The sequence below is a fragment of the Pseudorca crassidens genome, chromosome 1 (assembly GCF_039906515.1).
Source record: "Pseudorca crassidens isolate mPseCra1 chromosome 1, mPseCra1.hap1, whole genome shotgun sequence".
Classification (NCBI taxonomy): Eukaryota; Metazoa; Chordata; class Mammalia; order Artiodactyla; family Delphinidae; genus Pseudorca; species Pseudorca crassidens.
In genome coordinates this window covers 92,077,337-92,091,029 of record NC_090296.1, presented here as the reverse complement: position 1 = coordinate 92,091,029, position 13,693 = coordinate 92,077,337, and the positions used below count along the sequence as shown (strand labels likewise).

The window sequence follows — 13,693 nt, the reverse complement described above, 5'->3', positions numbered from 1 at the left end:
TTTAATATTTAACTGACATGGCTCATTAAAATTTTGTTATAATTTTCTTAACTTATGCATTATCATTGAGTTATTTAGATCATAAACTTTGGAATACTAAGACTATGCTTTGAATCTAGAAGATTTGAGTCATATGGTATACTAAGTTGAGTCTGAGCTCTCTCTGGAGGATTAGTGGCTTTCCTGAAAGCTGTTTGCAAGAGGGACCTAAGTACCTCTGAGGAGATAACTTATCCTGATAGAAGAGGGAGTTCTCATAATGAGAGAGAAATTCTGAATATGGCTTGGTGTTTGCCTCTCAGATTAGTCTGTGGGCTAATGCCTGAGGCCTTTGGATGACAGTGCAGTTGTATTTAATCACCGAAAGCTGGTTCATGAAAATCTTTTAAAAAATCGACAGTACAAGATAGCATTACCTAACTACTCCCTCTAACAATATGTAAAGCAAAGGAGATAGTAAGTTGCTGGCAGAGGTGTTGATTCCAGGGATGTCTGCAGTGTTCTGTGGATGTGGTACAAACTGTAGGCATCAGAACATCGTATAGAAACTTATCTGACATATGTGCGAGTTTCTGGACTTCCTACATTTGCTCACATGCAGGTCAGATAAGTGTGCCCCAATTAGCGCATGGGGACAATTAGAATTTAAATTTGAATTTCAGTTAACAAATACTTGTTTAGTATAGGTATATCCCCAATACTGCATGGGACTCACACTAAAAAATTACTTGTTCACCAGAAATTCGTATTTAGTGGGGCATCCTGTATTTTAACTGGCAACCTTAATCATTAATCTTCTCTCCTTGGCCATAAATGTAGGCACATGACTTAGGCCTGGATGGGGCTCTTCATAAGACTCAAGCAGTCATTCTCCCTCTAGCATTTTATTATTCTGGTTGTTGAAAGAAAGAGACACTGTCTTGCTGGAATGAAGTCAGTTTTGAGATCCTCCTCCATTAGCCAGCCAAATGAAGGAAACGGTACACTGTTCGAATATAGTACAGGGACTCTAGAATAAAATGACAGACAGAGAGAGGCAGACCTGGTGACATTGTACACAACATAATTTGAGTTGGATTTCTATCCCTTGTAACTGAAGAGTCTTGCTTCATATTTTGTGACTCCGGAAAGATTACATAAATAGCTCCACATCACACAGTTAGAAGTCACTTCATCTTTCTAGGGTTTGTCTGACTCCAAAGTTAATGCTTTCTCTACTTTATCATTCTCTAACTACTAGGAAACTAAAAAAAATTATGAAACCCTGAAGAAATAGAGAACACCGTGTGACTGAATTCTTCTAATACCTGGTCCTCTGAGTTGAGTCTCCAGTGGAGCCCCCACTAAGGTACTTCTTTCTCCTGCCTCTGTCCTTCCTGTCCATTGAAACTGGTTCCCTGATAATAAGAACGAGAGGCCCAGGTTTCCTAAAACTACTCTGAAAGAGAAGATGAACTAATTATATTAAAATTATAGTTCTTGAAAGTAAAAATATTAAACCAATAGGTCAGGGGTCTCTAATCATCTTAATGTGTGGAGACCTCCCCAGCTAAGGAATCTTTCCTTCAGCATTTGGAGTGCAAAGAACTATGAACACAGATAAGGTTCTGAGGTCTCTTTAAATATTGAACTAGTCAAGTGTTGGGAACACTGGAGTTGCTGCAACCTTTCATTAAGAATTAGTTGTTCAGGTGAAGTATCTTCTGAATTAAGGATTAGCGTATCTTTTGGCCACTGTAACTCAGTTGTAAATAAAAAGAAAACTAGAAGAAAAATAGGTACCCTAGTTCTAAGGAACTGTTCCTGTTTCATTAGCAAACGTACAAAGAATCCCTAGCCCCTGGCTTGGGGCTATATTCCACAGAGCAGAAGATTTCCATATGGAAATTGTGATTCCCTCACATCTTTGTATTTTAAAGCAATTAACTGGGATTGATCAGAAACAATAGATATTAGGCAACAGTTGCAAATATAATTTATGCAGGATACCCAAATTGAGTTGTGGTATGCTTTCATCTAATGTTTTACTCCCCTCTAGTGGATTTTTATATAGCACATGATACCATAAGTATGGTATAGGATAGCAGATTTTAAAGGAAAAAAAATTTTTTATGTATTTAAAGCAGTTCATGTTCTATAGAATTTCTGTGCAATTCTGTAGAATTTCAAAGATAAAAAAAAATTAAATTTAGAGTTCTGTTAGTTCATGCTCCTCATTTTGCAGGTGAAGAAACCAAGATCCAGAAAGGGGAAATGACTCACCCAAGATCACATTGTTGGTCACTAATGGCATCACTAACGGCAGTATGGAACGTATAAACCTGTGGTTTCCATGGAAATAGAAAGCCTGCACATGTCCATTCAGATGGTAGTAAACTGGGGAAAGAATATTGTCTTGGAGGAAATTGGAAATCAAGTTCAGTAAGTGTATTATGGGCTCTGAGCACTCTGGAGGGGAGGGGGGCTTGCACTGGTAAGGGAAGGTTTAATGTTAACAGAGATACCTAGAGATGAAAATACTGACCAGGTAAGCCTGTTTGGCATCCTCTTTGCTAGTGCTAATGGGTAAAGTACCTGCTCAGAGGTGTCCTTTGGCTTAGAGACATTTCTATTTTATAGTCTGAATCTGACCGTAGTTTTCAGCTCTGCTTTATTCTCCTAAACTTTCACTATCATTCTCCAAAGAATTTCTGCTTCCCTCTGCTCGCCATATAAATGTAAAGTTTCTTTTTTTTTTTTGTATTGGAAGTTTCCATTTGAGATACAATACTAATATAATTTTTAAAACTTCCTATTACATTCTCATTCAATATGGACAATATATTAAAATTTTAATATCCTCTCACAACGGTGGTTCACTTCAAGAATGTCTGACTAAGATCCTAATAGACGAGTCCTCCCACAGATAGCAACTGTAAACTCTGGACAAAATAAAACAAACAAATTAAAAAAAATACCTGAACAAAATTAAACAGATTATGGTGACAAATTAACATTTGGAAGAAGGAAATAGCAAAGGGTAGTTTTCTTTGTTTTTACAGCTTTTAGCCTCAAGGCAGATTACATTTCACCACATGGAGCAGTTAAAATGCCTATAGAAAACCAATAGTCTTTCTGGCCTGAAGAATCAGAGAACAGAGTTTAAGGCAACCTCAGCCATTAGAAAGTTAGGGAAGAATCCTAGCAATGAGAAAGTCAGAGAGGGGAACTAAAAATTCTGTGTAAAAATTGTGCTAAAATCTCTGCTGATGCCAAATGCTGCATTAATGGACCAGATTCTAAGTAGCTTAAATAAGAATAGAATGTCTGCAGTTTAAGTCCATCTGAGTTACTTACCTGCTAAACCAAAACAAACAAACAAATAAAAAGTAATGCTCTTCTGAGGAATATAACAGAATATAGTTTCCCCAGATAATGTTCACAAATGTCCAGAATACAACCCTAAATTACTTAACATAATAGAAACAAACAAACAAAAATATGATCTATTCTTGAGAAAAATGACAGTAAACAAAGATAATACCGAATATGATTCAGTTGTTGGAAATAGCAGGCAAGGATTTTAAAGCAGCTATTATAACCATACACAATGATATAAAGGAAAATATACTTACAATGAATGAAAAGATACAAAATTTCAGTAAGGAAATAAACCGTGGAAATAACAAAATATATTCTTAATTGAAAAATTACCTGAACTGTAAAATTTACTTGATGAGCTTAACATCAGAAGGAGATGCCAGAGGAAAGAACCACTGAACTTGAAGACAGATCAATGAATATCTAATCTGAATTACAGTGAGCAAAAAACACTTAAAAAAAAGAAATAGGACCACAAATAGGATTTGTGGTACAATATCAAAAGGTTAACATATATATATATTTGCAGGCCTAGAAGAGAGAAGAAAAAGTAAATGGGACACAAAGAAACATTTTAAGAAATAGTGGCCAAAATACCCCTAATTTTGTGTAAACTATAAATTTACATTTTAAAAAAAATGTAAAGCAAACCCCAAGTCAAAGCACAAACAGCTGAAAACTAAGGAGAAAGAGAAAATCCTGAAAGCAGCCAGAGAAAAACAATACATTACATACAGGGGAACAATGATTTGAATGACTACTAAAATCTCAGAAACAATGAGGACGGAAGACAGTTAACCAACATCTTTAAAGAAATGCAAGGGAAAAAACAACCTGTCATCCCCAAATTCTATATTGACAAAAATATTCTTCAATAAATGAAGGTAAATAAAGACATTTCAGATGAAAGAAAGCTAAGGAAATTCAGAGAACTTGTGATCATAACTGCACTAAAGAAATGCTAAAAGAAGTTCTGTGGGCTGTAGGGAAATAAGAGCAGATGGAAATCTAGTTCCTCAGAAAGGAAGGAAGGAAAGCAGGGAAAAACATCAGAACTGGTCAATATAAAATAATTTTTCTCCTAATTTGTTTAAAATACATGACAGTTTTAAGCAAAACTTATAACACTGTCTCATGGGTTGACAATATAGGGTTGACCCCTGAAAAAACATGGTTTTGAACTATGTGGGTCCACTTAGAAGCAGGTTGTTTTTAATAAATACATTGGAAAATTTTTGGAGATTTTTGAGCCAATTTGAAAAACTCACAGATGAACCGCACAGCCTAGAAATATCAAAAAAATTTAAGAAAAATTTGGGTATGTCATGAATGCATAAAATATATGTAGATACTAGTCTATCCTTACAAAAGCATAGGGTGAGTGATGCCTCTCTCTTCTAATTGGTGAAACTGTGTATCAGCCTATCATCAAGGTAAGTGGTTTTTTAAAAGTAACAATGTTTCTGATTCTGTATTATGAATATGACTAAAACTGTCTTCTATAAAATTTTATAATGATGTATTCATTAATGTATAGATTAGGCTACTGTGAAGCAAGTGTATCAATTACACTCAGCTACTATAAAGCTACTATAAATTATATTGCTGCTGACACACTAGGAAGCCCCTACACTGGAGGAGATGGGGGGTGGAGGGGGGAAAGCTTCGGAGCCACAGAGGAGAGTGCAGCAATAGAGGTGCAGAGGGCAAAGTGGAGAGATTCCCACACAGAGGATCAGTGCCAACCAGCATTCACCAGCCTGAGAGGCTTGTCTGCTCACCCACCGGGGCGGGTGGGGGCTGGGAGCTGAGGCTTGGGCTTTGGAGGTCAGATTGCAGGGAGGCGACTGGCGACGTGAACACAGCCTGAAGGGGGCTAGTGCGTGACAGGTAGCTGGGAGGGAGTTGGGAAAAAGTCTGGAACTGCCTAAGGGGCAAGAGACCATTGTTTCAGGGTGCACGAGGAGAGATGATTCAGAGCACCGCCTAAACAACTCCAGAGACAGGCGTGAGCCATGGCTATCAGCAAGGACACTAGAGATGGGCATGAAATGCTAAGGCTGCTGCTGGAGCTACCAAGAAGCCTGTGTGCAAGCACAGGTCACTATCCATACCTCCCCTCCTGGGAGCCTGTGCAGACTGCCACTGCTAGGGTACCGTAATCCAGGGACAACTTCTCTGGGAGAACACACAGCATGCCTCAGGCTGTTGCAACGTCACACCAGCCTCTGTCACAACAGACTCACCCTGCATTCCGTACCTCTCCCTCCCCGTGGCCTGAGTGAGTCAGAGCCCCGGAATAGGCTGCTAATTTAACCCCATCCTGTCTGAGTGAGGATCAGATGCCCTCAGGCGACCAACATGCAGAGGCGGGGCCAAATCCAAAGCTGAACCCCAGGAGCTGTGCAAACAGAGAGAGAAAGGGAACTTTCTCCCAGAAGCCTCAGGAGCAGCAGATTAAGTCTCCACAATCAACTTGATGTACCCTGCATCTCTGTAATACCTGAATAGACAACGAATCATCCCAAAATTGAGGCGGTGGACTTGGGGAGCAACTGTAGACTTGGGGTTTACTTTCTGCATCTAATTTGTTTCTGGTTTTATGTTTATCTTAGTTTAGTATTTAGAGTTTATTATCATTGGTAGATTTGTTTATTGATTTGGTTGCTCTCTTCCTTTTTTTATATATAGATATATATACTATTTTCCTTTTTTTGTGAGTGTGTATGTATATGCTTCTTTGTATGATTTTGTCTGTATAGCTTTGATTTTACCATTTTTATTTTTAATAATTTTTAAAATTTTAATAACTTTGTTATATTTTTTATTATTTTTCTTTCTTTTTTTTTTTCCTCTCTTTTCTGCTGAGCAATGTGGCTGACAGGTTCTTAGTGTTCTGGCCAGGTGTCAGGCCTGTGCTTCTGAGGTGGGAGAGCTGAGTTCAGGACATTTGTCCACCAGAGATCTACTGGCTCCATGTTATATCAAACAGAGAAAGCTCTCCCAGAGATCTCCATCTCAAAGCTAAGACCCAGCTCCACTCAACGACCAGCAAGCTATAGTGCTGGATACCCTATGCCAAAAATCTAGCAAAACAGGAACACAACCCCACCCATTAGCAGAGAGGATGCCTAAAATCATAATAAGGTCACAGACACCCCAAAACACACCACCGCACGTGGTCCTGCCCACCAGAAAGACACGATCCAGCATCATCCACCAGAACACAGGCACCAGTCCCCTCCACCAGGAAGCCTTCACAGCCCACTGAACCAATCTTAACCACTGGGGGCAGACACCAAAAACAACGGGACCTACAAACCTGCAGCCTGCAAAAAGGAGACCCCAAACACAGTAAGTGAAGCAAAATGAGAATACAGAGAAATACACAACAGATGAATGAGCAAGGTAAAACCCCACCAGACCTAACAAATGAAGAGGAAATAGGCAGTCTACATGAAAGAGAATTCAGAGTAATGATAGTAAAAATGATCCAAAATCTTCTAAATAGAATGGGGAAAATACAGGAAATGTTAAACAAGGACCTAGAAGAACTAAAGAGCAAACAAACAATGATGAACAATGCAGTAAATGAAATTTAAAATTCTCTAGAAGGAATCAATAGCAGAATAACTGAGGCAGAAGAACGGATAAGTGACCTGGAAGATAAAATAGTGGAAATAACTACTGCAGAGCAGAATAAAGAAAAAAGAATGAAAAGAATTGAGGACAGTCTCAGAGAGCTCTGGGACAACATTAAATGCACGAAGATTTGAATTATAGGGGTCCCAGAAGAAGAAAAGAAAAAGAAACGGACTGAGGAAATATTTGAAGAGATTATAGTTGAAAACTTCCCTAATATGGGAAAGGAAATAGTCGACCAACTCCAGGAATTGCAGAGAGTCCCATACAGGATAAATCCAAAGAGAAACACTCCAAGATACATATTAATCAAAGTATCAAAAATTAAATACAAAGAAAAAATATTAAAAGCAGCAAGGGAAAAAGAACAAATAATATACAAGTGAATCCTCATAAGGTTAACAGCTGATCTTTCAGCAGAAACTCTGCAAGCCAGAAGGGAGTGGCAGGATATATTTAAAGTGATGAAAGGGAAAAACCTACAACCAAGATTACTCTACCCAGCAAGGATCTCATTCAAATTTGACAGAGAAATTAAAATCTTTTCAGACAAGCAAAAGCTAAGATTATTCAGTACCACCAAACCAGCTTTACAACAAATGCTAAAGGAAATTCTCTAGGCAGTGAACGCAAGAGAAGGAAAAGACCTACAGTAACAAACCCAAAACAATTAAGAAAATGGTAATAGGAACATACATAGCGATAACTACCTTAAATGTAAATGGATTAAATGCTCCAACCAAAAGACATAGACTGGCTGAATGGATACAAAAACAAGACCCATATATATGCTGTCTACAAGAGACCCACTTCAGACCTGGGGACACATACGGACTGAAAGTGAGGGCATGGAAAAAGATGTTCCATGCAAATGGAAATCAAAAGGAAGCTGGAGTAGCATTTCTCATATCAGACAAAATAGACTTTAAAATAAAGACTATTACAAGAGATAAAGAAGGACACTACATAATGATCAAGGGAGCAATCCAAAAAGAAGATACAGCAGTTGTAAATATTTATGCACCCAACATAGGAGCACCTCAATAATAAGGCAAATGCTAACAGCCATAAAATGGGAAATCAACAGTAACCCAATCATAGTAGGGGACTTTAACACCCCACTTTCACCAATGGACAGATCATCCAAATTGAAAATAAATAAGGAAACACAAGCTTTAAATGATACATTAAACAAGATGGACTTAATTGATATTTATAGGACATTCCATCCAAAAACAACAGAATACACTTTCTTCTCAAGTACTCATGGAACATTCTCCAGGATAAATTATATCTTGGGTCACAAATTAAGCCTTGGTAAATTTAAGAAAATTGAACTCATATCAAGTACCTTTTCCAAACACAGTGCTATGAAACTAGATAACAGTTACAGGAAAAAATCTGTAAAAAATACAAACACATGGAGGCTAAACAATACACTACTAAATAACCAAGGGATCACTGAAGAAATCAAAGAGGAAATCAAAAAATATCTGGAAACAAATGACAATGAAAACACGACAACCCAAAACCTATGGGATGCAGCAAAAGGAGTTCTAAGAGGGATGTTTATAGCAATACAATCCTACCTCAAGAAACAAGAAACATCTCAAATAAACAACCTAAGCCTATGCCTAAAACTATTAGAGAAATGAGAGCCAAAAAACCCAAAGTTAGCAGAAGGAAAGAAATCATAAAGATCAGAGCACAAATAAATGAAATAGAAACAAAGAAAACAGTAGCAAAGATCAATAAGACTAAAATCTGGTCCTTTGAGAAGATAAACAAAATTGATAAACCATTAGCCAGACTCATCAAGAAAAAAAGGGAGAAGACTCAAATCAGTAGAATTAGAAATGAAAAAGGAGAAGTAACAAATGACACTGCAGAAATACAAAGGATCATGAGAGATTGCTACAAGCAACTCTATGCCAATAAAATGGACAACCTGGAAGAAATGGACACTTTCTTAGAAAAGCACAACCTTCCGAGACTAAACCAGGAAGAAATAGAATATATAAACAGACCAATCACAAGCACTGAAATTGAGACTGTGATTAAAAATCTTTCAGCAAACAAAAGGCCAGGACCAGATGACTTCAGAGGCGAATTCTATCCAAAATTCAGAGAAGAGCTAACACCTATCCTTCTCAAACTCTTCCAGAATATAGCAGAGGGAGGAACATTCCCAAACTCATTCTACAAAGCCACCATCACGCTGATACCAAAACCAGACAAAGATGTCACAAAGAAAGAAAACTACAGGCCAATATCACTGATGAACATAGATGCAAAAACCCTCAACAAAATACTAGCAAACAGAATCCAACAGCACATTAAAAGATCATACACCATGATCAAGTGGGGTTTATCCCAGGAATGCAAGGATTCTTCAATATATGGAAATCAATCAATGTGATACACCATATTTATGTATCACCAATGCGGTACATCACATATTTTTGTGATACCATATACAAAATTAAACTCAAAAATGGTTTAAAGACCTAAATGTAAGGCCAGACACTATAAAACTCTTAGAGGAAAACATAGGCAGAACACTCTATGACATAAATCACAGCAAGGTCCTTTTTGACCCATCCCCTAGAAAAATGGAAATAAAAACAAAAATAAACAAATGGGACCTAATGAAACTTAAACGCTTTGGCACAGCCAAGGAAACCGTAAACAGGATGAAAATACAACCCTCAGAATGGGAGAAAATATTTGCAAATGAAGCAACTGACAAAGGATCAATCTCCAAAATTTAAAGGCAGCTCATGCAGCTCAATGTCAAAATACAAAAAATCCAATCCAAAAATGGGCAGGAGACCTAAATAGATATTTCTACAAAGAAGATATACAGATTGCTGGCAAACACGTGAAAGGAAGCTCAACATCATTAATTATTAGAGAAATGCAAATCAAAACTACAGTGTGGTATCAACTCACAGTGGTCAGAATGGCCATCATCAAAAAATCTACAAACAATAAATGCTGGAGAGGGTGTGGATAAAAGAGAACCCCCTTGCACTGCTGGCGGGAATGTAAATTGATACAGCCACTATGGAGAACAGTATGGAGGTTCCTTAAAAAACTACAAATAGAACTACCATATGACCCAGCAATCCCACTACTGGGCATATACCCTGAGAAAACCATAATTCAAAAAGAGTCATGTACCACAATATTCATTGGAGCTCTATTTACAATAGCCAGGACATGGAAGCAACCTAAGTGTCCATCAACAGATGAATGGATAAGATAAAGAAGATGTGGCACATATATACAATGGAATATTACCCAGCCATAAAATGAAACGAAATTGAGTTATTTGTAGTGAGGTGGATGGACCTAGAGTCTGTCATACAGAGTGAAGTAATTCAGAAAGAGAAAAACAAATACTGTATGCTAACACATATATATGGGATCTAAAGCAAAAAAAAAAAAAAAAAAAAAAGAAAAGTTCTGAAGAATCTAGGGGCAGGATAGGAATAAAGACACAGACGTAGAGAATGGACTTGAAAACATGGGGAGGGTAAAGGGTAATCTGGGACGAAGTGAGAGAGTGGCATGGACATATATATACTACGAAATGTAAAACAGATAGTGGGAAGCAGCTGCATAGCACAGGGAGATCAGCTCGGTGATTTGTGACCACCTAGAGGGGTGGGATAGTGAGGGTGGGAGGGAGGGAGATGCAAGAGGGAAGAGATATGGGGATATATGTATATGTATAACTGATTCACTTTGTTATAAAGCAGAAACTAACACACCATTGTAATGCAATTATACTCCAATAAAGATGTTAAAAAATAATTGCTGCTTCTTTGTTATCAATGTATGAATTGTTATACCTATAAATAAATATGAATTTATTTTTCACATTATCTTTTCATTTTTGATGTCTAGTTAGGAATACATGTAACATGTACAGTGTTTTGTATTATACAAGACAGTATTGATATAGGTACTGACAGATAATTTGTCTTGTAAACAGATGATATAAGCTTACAGTATTGATAAATATAGTGCAGTACTATAAGTGTATTTTGTCTTCCTTATATTTTCTTAATAATATTTTCTTTTCTCTATATTTATTCTAGGAATACAATATATAATGCAGTATAACATACAAAATATATGTTAATCTACTGTTTATGTTATCGGTGAGGCTTGTGGTCAACAACATGCTATTAGTAAAGTTTTGGGTGTGTCAGAAGTTATATACAGATGTTTGGCTGCATAGGGGGTCATAGGGCTGCGTAGGCTGCATAAGCTGTTCAAGGGTCAACTGTATTTAGGTGTAATACTTGTGACAATTATAGCATAAAGGATGGAAGTGACTGATAGGTAGACCTATATGGTTGCAAGCGTTGTATATTTTACATGAAATGTTACAGTGATATTACATCTTGATAGCAGTTTGCGTTGCACAGGTGCATGCGCTTTTCAAAGCTCAATGAAAGTACATTTCAAATTTGTACATTTTACAGTATGTGAATTTTACCTCAAAAGTACTACAAACAATATTAAACTCTAGTTTATAATATGCAAGCTGCAACATTTAAAGAGATGTGTACTAATGTCTGCTATTTATTTTGAAGTACATAAAAAATTGCGAGAGATTAATGTATAGTTAGAGGAATATATAAATGGATAGGTATTTGATAAAGCAAGTATAGTAAATATTATTGGTATAACCGAAGTAGTAGATATACAGTTGTTCACTGTGAAATTTCTTTAACTTTGCTATATGTTTAAAATATTTATTAAAAATTTTGGAAATATGAGATTAACGTGACATTTATAAAGATTTATATTAATATGCTCCTTTGTTGATTTTTGTAATGTAATGATGATATTTATTACTGGTTTAAAGATGACTTTTAACATGGCATAAGGACAGTTTTTTAAACCCAAGCATAAAAATAAACATAGGTTCCAGAAATATATTTAATATAGAAGTATATTAGCTTGGGCTGCTATAACAAAATACCACAGACTGGGTAGCTTAAACAACAAACGTTTATTTCTTATTGTTCTGGAGACTGGGAAGCCCAAGATTAAGGTGTTGGCAGGTTTGGTTCCTGTTAAGAACCTTGGTTCCTGGTTTTCAGACTGCTGCCATCTCTGTGTTCTCACATGTTGATGAGAGAAAGCTCTAGTTTCCTTTCCAATTCTTATAAAGAGTTAATCCCATTATGGGGGCCCACCTTCATGATCTCATCTAAACCTAATTACTTCCCAAAGACCCAACTCTCTATACCATCACATGGCGGAGTGGGTGAGAGGGGGGTGTCCGAGCTTCAACATATTAACTTGTGGGGAACACAAACATTCAGTCCAAAACAAGAAGGTACTAAAATAGCAAGCTCCACAGATTTTATCATACAACAGTGCCACTTTTATTATTTTGGTGAATACTTTCAGTATTTTAAAATGTTAATTTAATCTCCCTTTCATCAAGGTAATTTTATTATGACATTAAATATTTCTCTAAAATATGATTTTAATGGGTAAATTATATGAAGTTATCAAATTAAATTAATATTTTTCCTATTATTTGACATATAAATTATTTTTGAATTTTCACATAAATGTCACATAAAAAGAGATCACAGAATGAGAGTCAAGAATCAGAGGACAAGAGACTTCTCAGTTGCAATGAGTAAAATTCGAAGACTGGAACAGTGCCTTCAAAATTCCAATGGAAAAATGATTTTCAATTCATAATTCAATAGTCAGCCTGTCAATAAAATGAATAATACAGATTTACCTCAAAAAAACACTATGGGATGTGCTTCACCAAAACAAGTTGGCAAACAAAGTGAAAGACACAGGATCCAGAGAAGAAAGAGCCAGTGCAACAGCGTGGAGAAGGCAGGACATTCCCAGGATGTTTGTGAAGGGAAGTTCCAATGGTACAGCAAGCCTAGCGTGGAATCAGTCTGGAATAAGGGAAAAGGATGGAGATAGCCAAGACAGAGAGTTCTTAAAGAAAAATGAAATGTAAAGAATATCTTATGAGTTGAACTTGAGACAGTATTTTTAATTCCGTTGAAGAATTGTGGATGAAGTAGGAGAGGTACGTTTAAAAAATTAAGGAAATATAAAAGAGCAGTATTTCCTTTAGAGAAAACAAAAAGTTGCATGTGGAAAGAAATCTTACTGTATACTATAGGCTCATTCCTGAATAATATTTAATTTATTATAATAAACACTTCATACTGATTTAAGCAAGAAGCTTAAGTAGTTATATTGAGATTATCAGGGAGGAAAAGTATATATACATCGGGGCAGGCAGGGTATGTATGAGCTAAAACTTTATTTTCTATAGTTGGAAATAAACTATAAAACTAAAAAAAATTAAGAATCAGTATAATCATGTTATTTAGAAATTTGGAGGTAAATACTAGAAGACACAGCTAAAGGAACCGAAAATTGTCCCTGGAGAAGAGTAACTGGGAGTAGAAAAGGATGGGGCATGATTTTGCTGTTTTTCATTATACATGTTTTTCTTTATAAGTTTCAAAAACTCTTAATGGGAGATGTGTATGTATTCTGCTAGTCTAAAAATTGAGTTCCTTGTGTTCCAGGTTGCAAGAAGCTCTGAGGGGGGCTTACAAAGCCTAACCATGTTATCCTGAAACTCCACATAATTGCCTTGCATGCTTATACAACTGCTTTT

General features: G+C 36.5%; 1 long non-coding RNA gene across 1 annotated transcript in view; it reads left to right on the top strand.

Moving 5' to 3' along the window:
- Positions 1–1,247: 1,247 nt before the first annotated feature.
- Positions 1,248–13,693, top strand: part of LOC137229009 (uncharacterized) — a 39,378-nt gene continuing 26,932 nt past the window's right edge. Inside the window, exons 1-2 of the long non-coding RNA XR_010945494.1 lie at positions 1,248–1,348; positions 2,225–2,421. This is a non-coding gene — a long non-coding RNA (uncharacterized lncRNA). The remainder of the gene's footprint in view (positions 1,349–2,224; positions 2,422–13,693) is intronic.